Here is a 15,102-nt window from a genome sequence, read left to right as displayed (position 1 = left end):
ACCACATTAAAAAATCTGATAACTAATTATAAATCTTGCATTATAATATTTACAAGAATTTAACCGAAAATTATACAGGAATTTAACTAGTTTTATACAGGAGATTTTATAAACTGACATTCATATCAGTACAGTTAAAACTACTTAAATAATTTTTTTTAACCCAAAGCAATTTAATGTAAATATTGAATTTAGGATGTGAATAATTTGAATTATATACTGCATATTCTTCAATGCACGTGTTAATGTATTAAATTTTTATACACTACAAATTAAAATAAAAGTAGAGGAAAATACATTATAATTTAAAACATAAAATTGCAAAATTTATAAATTATTCATCCAAACATGAAATTAAGTACATTGATATATACATTAGTTGAAAAATTAAAATTTTAAATTAAAAGTATGCACTCCTTCTTTATATGTGAAATAGGAAAACATCAAATATATTATTTTCACTAAAATTTAATTAAGGAATTGCTACTGCAGAATACATAAATAATCTAGAATCGTCAGCATCAAATGCGTTATTTCTATAGCGAAATATTCGAGTTTTTCACAAATCTTAAGAAATTAAAATATCCATTAAATACACTTCCAGAAGCTATCCGCCGTCCTCACTTTAGCTCTAAAACGACAGTCAGAAACTTAAACGGCAGCTATCCAGCTGACGGAAAAATTTCCGACACGTCGATCTCTGTAATGATCGAGACGATGACACCAGACTCGCTCTCTGTCGAATAGATTGCAGAAAACGACCCGTTCTTCCATCTCGACAGTGTCCAGACTAGGGCCCATAGTTTTTAAACAATCAAAAAATTTTCAGCAGAGATAATTATTTGTCAAATATGAATGTGTTTTCAAAGAGGAAATAAATAATAAGTGAAAAAAAATTCAGTTAGAACATTCACATCTCTAACAAAGTAATTTGCTTTGATTCAATCTTTATAATACAATATATTTTAAAATGATAAGGCAAAATCCAATGTGAAAGGTTATGCGAAGTTTACGATAGTACCTAGAGTATTCAGCATTTCGTATAATACTATAACCAGATAATAATAATATTAAAATAAATTTTATCTGAATGAAGTTTTCTTATTACAGAAACAGTAAAATTATGCAATTACATAAACGAATACATTTTCAGACAATATACTTAATACTGTTTAGAAGCGCAAGCCAAAGTTCTGTTTATGTTACTTCTCGCCCTTCAGCGCATGCTCAAGAATTACTATCCAGGCGAAACTAGTCGATTTGTCCATGACGTCAAAAATTCGAAAAGTGGGGTAGGGTTTGGAAATACGCGGAGCAGGCCTGTAGATATCTAGTTGGCCTTGGTTATATGAAGTCGTTGAGCAGACCTGTTTTTTACTACCAGCGACATCTGGCGGCCCACAACTTGCTGTCGACTCTCGTAGCGTAGAATAACTTTCCTGACTCTCTTTTTCCGCCTTCCACACCTCCTTTCACACTACTCGTTCTCCCCCTCCCTGATTATTATCAGAAGTCGAGTAAAAAGATGTTTCTACATCTTGACACTCGAGAATAAAATACGATCTCTGTGTGTGTGTGTGTGTGTAAATTAACATAAAATTAAAATTTAAAATGAGAATTCCTATCAATTTTTAATCTAGCAATATAATTCGTAATGGCTAATCATTTGATAGTTTAAACATAAGAAATGGCAGCAGTGTGAAGAAATTTGTCGAAACGTTGTTTACTCTGAATTGAAACAGGACAGCATTTTAGCTATGGTTAAATAAACGCAATCGACTATTTGAATTTAATTTATATTTAGAAATATTCAAAATTATACTCTTTTGCATAACGCTAATGCGTGTCTGACTGACTTTTTTTAGCTCTCATCTAGAAAACATATCAGGTACAATTTTACATGACAGTAGAGTTTTTCTTTAATTTCAATAAAATTTGACTTCACATGCATTTTTTCGCAATAAAACAGCGATAAACAAATTATTATTTTCACTGCTCTATATTTGGTCGTGTAATTCCTTGTATGTCTTTTCCATCGTGTAAAAATTATATTACCGTTTAGGGTAAATAATATACTGGCGTTAAGCAAGTAGTGTGCACACATTACATTCTTGAATGCTGTAAAAATTACCCCTAATCAAAATTTAATTTGTTTTGTATTATATTTCGTATAAGAGAAATATTCCTGTGCCGAAAGGTTATATAAAATTTAATATCAAATCTGGTGGAATCAATCTGTTGGCGTTGTTTAGAATTTTAAATAATCTGCGTGAATAAAATGTTATATTTTTAAAACATTCTCTAAATTTTATTTTTTTCTTGTTTTGGGCTATAATATTAAGCTAACTTCGTGAAGAAACGGCATAACGAGGAAATTTGGTTAGGGTTTCGCATTTGCTGGTTACCCTTAATTAATTAGTAAATCAGTAATCAAGTTCCATTTTTATAGTAGTGAAATAATATAGTCATAAATCTTTTAATTTTCAAATTTAGCCAACCGGTTATTTTGTTTGCTTAATGTATCATATCAATTCTTGAGTTCCTCACCTTTGTATTTAGCTGTTAAATCAGCTGTAAATTTATATTTTAAATTTAAAAGTAATTTATATGAAATGTGAGCTATGTCATAATATTTGCATTTTGAGATAAATTCTCTACCATTTCATTTGGTGAAGAAGTTTGTTGGTAATTTTACATGTTGTTGAATAAATAATTCTAGTTAATTTGTTGAGTTTTTTGGTGAAATAATAGCTGTGGTGTAGCTTACAGATATGTAGGTAATGAAGAATTTGGTGGTGTTAGTCGATGTTTCAGTACGTCAGTCTCAGGTCATTTTGAGATATTGATTGATGGTTAGGAGAGTGATTTGATTTTGGCATGATTCTGTAAGATTATTTTCTTGTGTTTTAAGAAATTTTCCAAGATTTTACCAATATCAATTTTTTTTATAAACTTTACATTTTTCTTTTTTTGATAACTATTTTAACTGTTGAATTATTTTTTGTTTCTAATTTAAACATTTTTAATACTGCCTGCATTAGGCTTTAAACATAATATATGATGTAAAATTATCCTTTTAAAATTTATGTTAAAATCATGTCTATGGTGCTATTGCCTAATGACGGTTCATAATTTTTTAATTTTCCCTAAATATTGATAAAACATTAATAATTTAAAAGATAATTTGTACTCTTCTGTTATTATGACTGGATTCAGAAATGCGTGTATGTATGTATGACCATGTATGTGTGTGCATACACATCTGAACGCATGTATACATAATCATACACAAATATACATAATATACATAAGTATACATAATCATACATAAATATATATAAACATACATCTGAATCTGGTGCTAATAACAGCAGAGTACTAGGTAATTTTACCTGGACTTCTTAATACTGTTTTGCAACATATGTTAAGTTTTCTAACATCCTTCAGTTGATCAGAAATTTTACTTTTTTTTTTTTTTTTTTTTTTTTTGGTAATTATCTGGGTTGAGAATCCTTCAGTTGATTGGAAATTTGAGTATGTTTTTTGTGTACGTTATGATATGCATCAAGAATTCATCAGTTGATTGGAAATTTAACTTTAGTTCTTGTTTATGTTGTGATCTGCATCAAGAATTTTTCAGTTGATCAGAAAATTGACTCTGTTTCTTGGGTATGTTATCGTCTGCATCAAAAATAAAATTTATTATTTTTTCTTTTTTGTGATAACATACAAATTTGAAACTTCTTCCTATATTTCAGTTTTTAATTTTATTCAAACAATAAGATACTCTTTCAATTTGATATTTTTTATGCATATGCTATTTGACATTCAGAAAGAAATGCAAAAACAAATAGAACTTTACAAATTTTTTATTAGTTTTAATTTTACTCACTGATAAGTATTTGTTTCAAGAATATTTTTATATCAGAAAAGCACTAAAATATTTGTAAATTTTTAACTTTTTATATATTAGATTCTTCTTTGAAGTGTAATCTAAATCTAAAGTTTTCAGATTGGAAGATTAAAAAAAAAAAAGGAAAGAAAAGCATAGTGTAAGTTAGGGCTGTGAAGTTTTTAATATAAATAAATCATTGACTGCAGAATTTCTAACGTGCAATTGTAATATGAATTTTGCATTTTCCCTTTGCAGTATAATTACTAATCTAGTGATAGTTCTTCAAGATATTTTAGGCATATAGAGTGCATTAGAATTCAAAGATGGTAGATCCTTTTTTCTTTTCTGTTTAATGTGTGTGTGTGTTTTTTTATATGCCCTTTATTGAATACATGAAAATGTATTTTTGTTGTAGTTATGAAGCCTTTGGAGTAGAAAATCATTTGAGTGTTAGTGGAAATGAATTTCAAAGTGTTCTGACTGACTACAATATTCATAATTTTTGAAATTTCTTAATAAAGTAATATGAGGATCACACTGAAATTTTTGAGAGGCTGTTAACTGGTGCATGTTAAACTAATTAAAACTTAGGAATGTTCAAAGTAGTTCCCTTCATCATCAGTGCTTTTTTTGTAGATGAATTTTTCAAAGATTAAATCATCAAAATATCTATTTCTGTGAATCAGTAAAAAATGGGCTTTTATAGCCTTGCCTTTGGATTGGAAATAACAGCCATGTAAATTTTTTTTTTAGATTAAAACGTAGCCGAAAGACACACAGCAAGATTATAACAGGAAGGATGTTTTGTCAAATTGATGCGTTTTCGTTCAATAAATTCACCTGTCAATCTTGTTTAAGAAGAAGATGCATTATCATGATGAAGCATGAATCTACTAATATTCAGTTCATGAAGAATTTCTGGTTAAACTAACAGCATGAGTGATAGCTTTGTCTTGGAAAAATGTAATCGGTCTGATGATGGCTTAGCAACTGCCAAATAACATAGTCCATATTGATATTAAAAAAAAAAAAAAAAAAAAAAAAAAAAAAAAAAAGAAGATATCCATTTTTCTCATTCATTCTATTGATTTCTTTGTATAGCTATTTGTAAGATGAAATAAGCAGGCTACATTATTTGACACTATCACATACTATTTCAACTGGAATTTATTCAACTTATAGGGGTTGAATATTCATTGGCAAGAAATTTGTAACATTGAAGCAAATTCCTCCTGGTATCAATATGTAACAATCAGAAGTTATAAATATTTAAGTAAAATGCCTTGTTTTGATCTTTTATTTAACTAATTTTGGGAATTCGAGTTACCATATAAGATTGCAGTCAGATTGGATGCAGATCAGAGCCTTTAATTATCAGTATCAAATCAGCTGAAAAATTTTATTTTTTTGAAAGAGTAATCATATTCTGTAAAAATAAAAGGTGGCTGTTATTTTTCTGTTGGCCCCATTTTCTCTTTTTCTTAACACTACTCGCCTCTATTTCACATTCACAACTGTACTTTGAGCCTTTTTCGCTAGTGAAAATCTGACAAAAACTAATTTTTCATTGTTATTTTACTGTTTACATTTTAAACTGTTCTTAAGCAAAACATGGATTGTCATTGCAAATCTTTATGCTACTGAGCTCCTCCTGAGATAACCACTAACCTGACTTTGTTGTAAAAGTATTACAGTGTTAGTAGTCATCCTGGCAGAAGGGAATATTTCCTCAGTGTAAAAATATAAATATTACATGGGCATACAATGCCTGTGTATAAGCATAGATATGTTAATTACAAACATTGTCTTGTACAAGTTACATATGGTAGTTTCATAAAATCGTGACAGCTATGTGTACATTTAAACATTATCTGAATTCATATTTACAATACTTTTACTGAGATAATCAAAGTAAACTTGTAATTCATTTACACTGGGATGAACTATCACTAGTATCTAAGTTTTTTACATGTGCTTTATATGTAAGTATCTACAACATGAGCCCAAGAAAAGACAGACCAGTGCTCAGATATCTGCTTATGTATGTGTTAAATCTAATAAGATAAGAATCATCTTCCTAAGTAATGTGATATTTATTTGATGGTGCTGCCAGGGCTTAATATTAGTCAAAGGTTGCCTAACAAAATCTGTGTTGGATAGAACTATTGTAAACTGGAACTGTTCTTGTTGAGAAAATAGAAATTAGTAGAAATAGAGAAAAAAGCTAAGAATCAATTAGGATTAAATAAATACATATAAAACACAACTTGTGGCATCCTAAGTTGACAAGAATTTAATTTACCGAGAAGAAGAATTCAGATTGTCATCAATAGGAATTGGTACTTCCTTGGTAACAGAGAAGGATTGACTAACTTTGGCGGTAATTTGATATAATTAGTTTTTCTTTATTTCATATGAAAAATGTTTGGCAGTTGCTTTAAAATAGCTTTAAAGAATTTTTGACCCTGGGCTATAATTTTCTGCTGCCATATGAATGCGAAATACAACTTCAAATGGTGTTTTGCTGTATTCCTATATTTCTTGTTCCACCTTTTTTATTTTCATGACTACATCTCTTAGATGCATATTTCTCTGAAATAATTCTTCCAGCCTATAACGATATCAATTATGTAGAAATTCCTCCACTCAAAATTTTACTCATGTCATAGACCAGCAGTAGATGAATCTGATGACAGTCAGTCTGGTGCAAACCAGTTGCTGATCTGCATTTCCACCAATCCCATGTCACAAAAAGAACATGAATATCACAATGTCCTTTTGTTTTATTTTAATAAAATTTCAATTTCATGCAAATTAGAACATTGACAGTTGATCGGCAGTATATTATACTGTTGTATGAAACTAATAACATCAATTTCATTGCTAATACATCCGACCTAGGATTGAACTGTAAACTCCGAAAAAATTCTGCTCTTAAAATTGCAACTTATATCCATTTTTGAAATTTATTGATATCATACAATTGCAAATAGCGATTAATGTATGTTATAGTGCGAAAGTTGGCAATTATTTGCTCTTTTTAGTGCAAAGGGGCATTTGCCCAGAAAGACTATTAATTTCGTTTTGGCTTTTTGCGTTTCCCTTCTTAAATTGTTGCCACAAAATATTAGAGCCTTGCAATAAATTTAAAGAAATTAAATAATGAAGAATTTCCATGAGTGTATGTATGTTTCTCGCACTGTGAAAAAACAACTGAGACATCAAATTTTGAATAACATAGTCCTCCACTCGAGTATAGGCATTTGGAAGCCCAAGTTTGGAATTGGTTTTATTATCTATTTCATATATTGCAAAACTTTAATGAATTTTTGATTAACAACCTCAACAATTTCAAATCGAGCAATGGGAAAACTGTACATAAAGGGGGGGAAAAATTTATCTCCATCGCGTGAGACTGTCTATCGGAAGTTCTAAAGCTATGCTCTTTTTAACCCTCTCAGCGTTACGGCCGGAAAATTCCGTATATAAGGCTGCCTTCTATATTCCTTACAAATGAAAATTTCTGCTAGCTTTTAATGCATTTGATTTCGGTTTGGATGCATATTGGAAGAAAAGGAATCAAGGTACGAAATGAGAGATTCATTTTTTAATTAAAATCAAGAAAAATACTACTTATTCATGACATTTTGAGGAACTTTGAAATTTCAGGGCTAAACTCGTAACACTCGGAGGGTTAAATTATTTTGTGATATTGCTGTTGAATTGAATTTTATGGTTTAAGTGCAAAGAGCATGATAATAATAAATGAAGGTAACCATAAAACATTTAAAAGATGCCCCTTTAGGCATAATATAAAATATGAAAGCTCAGATTTTTTTTCCTTTTTTTGGTAAATTTTAGCATTTTGTCTGTTATCATGTAAATACTGAGAAATTATGCTTGGTTAATACATGTGAACTGAGCTTCTTGAACCCCTTCTGGGTCATCGTCACATCTTATATGTTTGGTGTTGCTTTTGTGCCTGTAAGTGACAAAGTGAAAAGTTTCATCATTTTAACTGTATTTGTTGCTACTCATACGTCGCTTTAAATTCCACGATTATTTTTATTATACTATTGTTTAGAGATAGTGTGACTAGTCTTAGTTTCTTAACAATTTTTGCAGTGAGTTTCTTGCCTTGAATATCCATGTGATATCTGTTAGAATTTCAACTAAAAAAACCATTCAAGATATCTTTGATATTCATAGACAATTTTCTTTGATAAAATAAACAAACTATTTTTTGAATAAATAAATAATTTTGTTTTTGTAATAAATGTGGTTTTTGTGCTCTGATGTCCAAGGCTGTTTTAATGGTAAGGTTGGAAAACCATTCTCTAAAGCATTTTTTACATAAATTTAATAATGATTTTTTATGTACATATTTATATTAAACACATCAAACAATAGTGTTAATAAATATAATATCCCATTGTATTTTTTAAAATTTCAAACTTGGGTGCATTGCAGGGGAAACTGGTGATCAGTGAATGGGATATCACATATTTGACCACACGTAGGTCCATCGAAAACTGCTTACTGTCAAAAATATTTTGCATTTTCGAATTTAGGAAAGGACATATATTAATTTTCAGTAATAAAAAATATGCTATTTTTGGGTCAGAAATTCGAAAAAGAAATCCGACGAAGAAGGGGTTAAAAGGCAACAGCTGATTTGTCAGCTGTGTGAATAGCTATTTATTTTGTGAATCTTAATCTTCTCCAGTGCTGGTAGATCCCTAACCAAGTCTCTTTGCTGGGAGATACATAAACCAAGTTTTTAGGTAACATAAAAAAGTAAGAAATAAGTTTTTTTTCATCATGGAAGGAACTTCCTAGCACTTTTGAGAATACTGTTTTTCCAAAATCTTGCTTTACAGTGATATCATCTGCAGTGCATTAAATTTGAACTAGAAAGGAATGTCTCATTTTTCAAATTTCACATGAACTATGTATTGTTCATCCACCATGAGAAGAGACTTAACCTTGCTTGTTAGAAAGGGGAGTTCATTTTGTTGTGGGTAGAGACACAGAGAACCTCTCCTGTATTCCAAATTAGTGAAGGGTGGATACAAGGTTGCAAATTCTATTTTACAGAGTATGCACCATTAGTCCCGATTTACCTAAAGCACTATAATGCTGGTATTGTCCAACACCTTGTTATGTAGATGTAGCCAGTTTTTACCTCGTTAGTTGAGATTCAAATTTAGTAGAATTAAAGCACATATTTTCCTCTTATGGAAGTAACTGTAATTGTCTTACAAGTAACTGTCTTGAATTCAAAATCCAGGGCCCAAGTTAATATAGCAGTGTCATATAAACCAAAAATGTTCAACCTGCAAGTCACATGAGGCCTACCCTGTAAAATTTTGTAGCCGCGGCATAATTCATGGAAATTTTGAAATGCATCTCAAAAAGTTGCGAGTGCTTTCGGATTAACTTACATCTCTGAATTTTTTTTCAAAAATGAAGTTAATGAAACATAAATCATAGAAATCCTTAACTGATAAAAGCCTGCAAAATCAATTATAATGCGCAAATGCAAGTATTGAAATCGACATGGGAAAAAATAAGTGAAAGGAAAAAGAAACAAATATTTTATTGATTATAGTAAATATTTGATTGTTTTATTGATTAGTATTGTTATAAATGTTTAGCTGTTCAGTTGTTAATTTATGAATAATAATAAAACCTATAATGTATTCTGTTTTAATTTTTCACCTAAATATCTATATAAATTCCACTTTGAAATAGTCATAAAAGGAAAACCACTGGACCAAATGTTATCAAACATGGTTGAGTGTGTAAAGGAGGTTATGGGAATTTATTTTCCATGAAAAAAATCAAACATTCACTACCAGGGAAGAAATGGCACTGTATGCAATATTGTTAAATGAAACAAGGGTGGGAATCTAACTTAACCTTTTGTTATACAGGTCTAACATGTTGTATACCCTGAAGAAATATTGACCTAAACCAGGGATGGGCAAACATTTTGGGTTGTGGCCCAAAAATTGGGAAACAAAAAGTTTGGCGGGCTAAGACATATTTTTCTAAAATTTTAAAAGCAATATATAAGTATTACAATTTACCTATGTTAATGAGCTAATTAAATTGTGATTTCATTTTGAAAAGTTCCTTATATTGAGGTTCGAAATGAGTTGTACCAGTTCTAAGGAACGAGGCTAAATGCTCATTAGTCGGTCTACTTCTGAAATAATTCTTTGTAAGGTTTATGGTTGAAAACACTTGTTCACATATCTAAGATGAAGCAAACATAACACTGCTTTTCTGGCCGTGAGATATTAAATTTAGGAAGCTTTACTTTATCACTAATGATTTGTAAACTCTAACTTTGGCATATTTAGAAACAGCTGCTTGAGATGATTGTTAGATTGCAGCTCAATTAATTCAAGCTGCAAATCTGATGTCACTGCTTCACAATTTATGTTGAAAAGCATGGTAAAAAAATCCAATTCTGTTTGAATGGCACTGAAATCTTGAAATCTTCGTTCGAACGCAAAATGCAGTTTTTTCAAACCATCTTCATAATTCTTAAGCTTCTCTTCATTTACTGAGTGTATTGAACTTAACCTTAGGAAATGAGACTAACTAGCTGCCCAGCAAAGTTAAGATTTTTTCTTAAGAGGTCTAATTCACCTATAATTGAATTCCCATATGTCTGCTCCCCGAGAAAGAGATAACGCTTGTTGTTGCCAATCTGCAGCTATAACTAATAAGGAACTTCTGCTGTTAACACTTTACCAATTGAAAGCTGTCTGTGCTTGCTATTTCCATCAATTTATGTTTTGTAGAACAAAAATAGAGAAAGTAAAAAGATCATCAGTCCTTTGAAAAAAAAAGGGAGAAAAAATAATATTTAAACAAAGTAGAAAAGAAGATGGATATATAATACATAAATATATGTTTTTTTTAAAATTTGACTCGGACCGTCAAATTAAAATTTTATCAGCAGGCCGGAGTTGGCCCATCCCTGATCTAAACAAAGCTACCATTTAAAAGTGATAAAAATTGAGTGCGTCCTTCATGTAATGGAGAAATCCGTCTGTGAGAAACCACAAATTAGTGATTAGAAAATGTGACTCGCTTGCTTACAGATTACTAATTTGTGAATTTTGAAGCCTGAATTCTGCCCTAAGACATGAGGATATTAGTTTAAAATGTCTCATTTAACGTAAAGATATCGGTTTTTCATTTAACGTAAAGATATCAGTTTAATTGTTTCTAAAACGAAACTATTTGTCGGGTTGTGCAAAATCTCAGTGGCTTGTAATTGGCTTATGTCAGAAAGAAGCAATGATTTATGCAAATGCACTTTACACATCATTTATTTTTCAGATAAAAGTGTGCATATTTATAAGAGTTCTCATTGTTACGAATTGAAGTCTCTAACCATGCAAGACCGTGCTTTTCTTGTGAAATGTTATTATGAATGTGATAGCAATGGACAGCATGCTTTGCAAATGTATTGTTCAGTAAGAGGAATACACTGAGGGTCAATGATACTGCAGGGTTATAGCCACAGGTTTGTTATCTGTTGCACCTGGGAGGGACAGGAAACCTGCTTCTGAGGAAACCAAGGAGGTTATTGCATTAACAGTGGAGGAAGCAACACTGAAAAGCACACATGGTACATGCAACAGCATGGAGTATGGTGTACAAAATTGTTTGTAGAATGCTGCAGTTCTACCTATACAAAATAATAAATGTTCAAAAACTTGAACTTAACAATTCTGCTGCAAGAGAGTCTATCACTTTGGAATTCCTTGTATGGATGGAAGTGAGCAAGCATTGGCCATGGAACATTTTATGGGCATTTGAGGCCCATTTTTACCTAAATGGTGATGTCGACGTCGACACCCATAACCGCAGTATTTGGGCCAAACAAATTCCTCATCTTATCTATCCAGTTCCATTGCATTCTCCTAAAGTCACCGTTTTGTGTAGCATGACAGCTAGTTTCATAATTGGAATAATTTTTCTTTGACGAGCAGTCAACAGTTGGACCTGTTACATGCACTGTGACTGCAGCTTGTTAAGCATCAATGTTAGGATGTTTCATGATACCTGAACTGCAACGTGTCACACAGTTACTTAGGCAACATTTCACGAATGAATGGATTATAAGCTAACATTTCCCCACTTCTTGGCCACCTCTGTCACCAGATCTTAACCCCTGTGACATCTGGCTATGGGATTACCTCAAAAGCACTGTTTATGGTGATAATCTAAATAGTTTGGCGGAATTGAAAAATGCGATACACCAATATGTCTGTAACATTGCTCTTGATATGCTAAGAGCTGCTGTTGAGAATGCAGTAATATGATTTAACTGGCTTTCTTAAAATGGTAGATGCCACATTGAACATGCTTTGTAACACGTTTCAGAAATGATTAAACACATTTTAAACCAATGCCCTTCATATCTTATTTCATTTAATAATACTGCATACTGTACTATTTCTTCACTGGTGGTAAATTTTTGAACTTTGTTTTTGCAGAAAAGGAATTCCTCTGACTTTCTTTATACAATTACCAAGTTTGATAACATTTGGTCCAGTAGTTTTCCTTTTATGACCATTTCAAAGTGGAACTTTAATTATAACTCCCCTGTATGTGTATGTAAAATATAAAATAGCTATCTTTTAAAATCTTTCAACTAATAAATTAACAATAGGTGTTCTAAAAATAACAGAGCAATAATTTTCTAACTAAAACTCCCTGCAGTTCTGATGCCCACTTATCTATGAAATCTGAACCCGACATCTGGACATTAAACTGTCACGTGATCTGAAATGGTATAATAGGTTAATTGCATCGCAGCTCCCTCTTCAACCTTCCTTTCTGCTTCTAGATGCTTGTGTCGCCCTCTACACCGAGTTTACCTTTCTAATTTTCGTTCTTTAAGAAGATGCAATCTGTACAAATTGTAAAAAAAAAAAAAAAAAAAAAAAAAAAAAAAAAAAATGTGCATTATCCAAAAATAAAATTATTTGTGGAATTTAGGCCATGTCTACAAGTTTTTTGGTTTATGCATCGGTTGTTCAAACTATGCAATTAAGTTGTCTTCAAGTTATGATGCAGAGAAACACCATCAATCCGTTGCAACGTACTTCTACCAAGTTATCTTATTACAATAATAATGCACTCTTATTACAATAATGGATCAGTTTTATTACATCTATATACAACACACATGCACACACATACAGTGCATCCTCTCAAAATAAAATGCATTTCTAAAATTGGCCTGCAAAGTCTTGGATTAGGTAGGTAGGCTTAGTGTAAATGATGGTTTCATTTGAGTGCAAGTTTCAACAGATCACCTCATCAAAATCTGATTTCTGTTTGGCAGCTTTATTTAATTCATTATGGTAAAGAATTGGAGGTGACATGTTTTACATATATGTGTAATAGAAAGTTTAGATATTTCCATGCTAATTAAATGCAGCTGGATAATGCTGGAAACAAGGCATTCACATATAAGTTCCAATTAAAAATTTATTCAGAAGCGAGAGCTTTTGTGTATAATTAGACAAATTTACATTGGTTACTGAAATTTGGTAGTAGGTTGTTAATAAATAGCTTGACATTTAGAGATAAATTTTGGATAAGGTGCTAGAGAAAACTCTTTTTGTACATTGGAGAGCCATCGAATTAGGGATAACTGATTAGCAAGTTGAGTTGCTTCTCATTTAACCTTGATAAAGGCTGCTGCACAATGAAGCATGAAATCAGCAAATTTATGCAAGTGTTTCCAAGATATGACCTGCCTAAAATTTCTAATATACTAGTTAAGGATGTCGATGGTGGATGGCAAGTTTGCTCAACTTTCTCTATTTTATCCCAAAGGTGTTTGATGGGATTTTACAGCACGGAGAATTCAGAGAATTGTTCTTTGAACAAAGTAGTTTGAACTAGAGTTCGTGACAGGAACAGCTATTCTTCTGATACACCCTATTTCCATCCAGATGGCAAAAAAGCATGAACAAAATGTAAGTGATCATCTCTCATATATATGTACTTAGATGGAATGAGGAGGCTTTATATATGTACTGAAGCTCCTAAAAATTGCTAAGAGAAAATAGCCTGGTGCATCACTGAACTGCCACGACATTGTGCAGTTCCAGTCTGGCATGATGGGTCCATGGCTCATAAGGTGGACACCATATTTTTAGCCAATCATTAGCTTTATATATTGGGTATTGATGCTCATTACTCCATGCTGCTCACTTCCATTCATCGGTGGTCTACTGGCTGTGATCTATACAAGACTTTTTGTGGCATACGGTGAGAGGTGGTATTTTCATGAATATTTGGCTTTTAAAGTCCATGTGGTGAAGTGAGCACTGTGTATGCCATCCGCTGTTTGTCAGACAATTCTAATTCTGCTTCTAATTCAATTGAATGCTCATGTGCATTAAGAATTTAGTATCACTGGCTGTGTGTGATATTGCTCATTCTTCAACTATCACAATCATTCAAGGCTGCTTGTTCTTTGCAGTTTGTCTGATTACACATTTCTGTTTTCTTTTTGTCAGTGTACATTTTCCATATTTTTGATACTCTGGGATAATAAATCTCTATTTCTGAAACAGAATGATCCATGCAATTGAACACCTATTACTTGTGCTTGTTAGAAGGTGTCTGAATCACAAATTTCTACCCATAATGTTACTGTTCATAGTTGCTGAGAGGGGGCTACACTTCCAAATTTTTGTAGCAGCGTACTGACATGCAGATAAATGAGGCAGCAGCACCACCATGATATTTGCTTAATGCTGTCAACTACCAATTCAATGGCTTTCTAGTATATTATGTGTGATGATTTGTAGGTTAACATAATTTTACTTGACCTGTCCTAGTCAGGATAGCCATTGGGAGGAATAGCAAACCTTGCTAGTGTGGTATTCATTTGATTACTGACTTTTACCATTGTTAAAATTTTCATGTTTCTCTTAACTGTTTGCTAAACATGTTATTTATATTTATCATAGTTCCATTACTTGGCATTAGTCCATGAGTTACTGTGACTGGCTATAAACTGTTGATTAGAAAAATTCTTGTATAATGTTATTGTTTTCTGTCCCTTGATTTCAGACTTTTCCCATTAAATATATGCTATCAATTTTTCAACATCTCTTTTGTTTATTTCAATAAAAGTATGTAGTTTTCTATTATCTATA

At 31.5% G+C, this 15,102-nt stretch overlaps 1 protein-coding gene across 2 annotated transcripts in view; it reads left to right on the top strand.

The window, feature by feature from the left end:
- The first annotated feature begins 1,682 nt into the window (after positions 1-1,682).
- The window catches only part of Wdr33 (WD repeat domain 33), a 98,769-nt gene continuing 85,349 nt past the window's right edge, over positions 1,683-15,102 (top strand). Inside the window, exon 1 of one of the 2 annotated variants that reach the window (XM_085824935.1) lies at positions 1,683-1,888. The gene's annotated coding sequence lies outside the window, so the exon portion shown is untranslated. The remainder of the gene's footprint in view (positions 1,889-15,102) is intronic. The other variant, XM_085824929.1, reaches the window with a different exon arrangement.

Source organism: Stegodyphus dumicola, chromosome 1 (assembly GCF_044657685.1).
Source record: "Stegodyphus dumicola isolate Sdum_Otavi_A_Nest chromosome 1, ASM4465768v1".
In the NCBI taxonomy this organism is placed as follows: Eukaryota; Metazoa; Arthropoda; class Arachnida; order Araneae; family Eresidae; genus Stegodyphus; species Stegodyphus dumicola.
The sequence above is the reverse complement of the archived record's forward strand: the minus strand, read 5'-3'. Positions and strand labels throughout refer to the sequence as shown.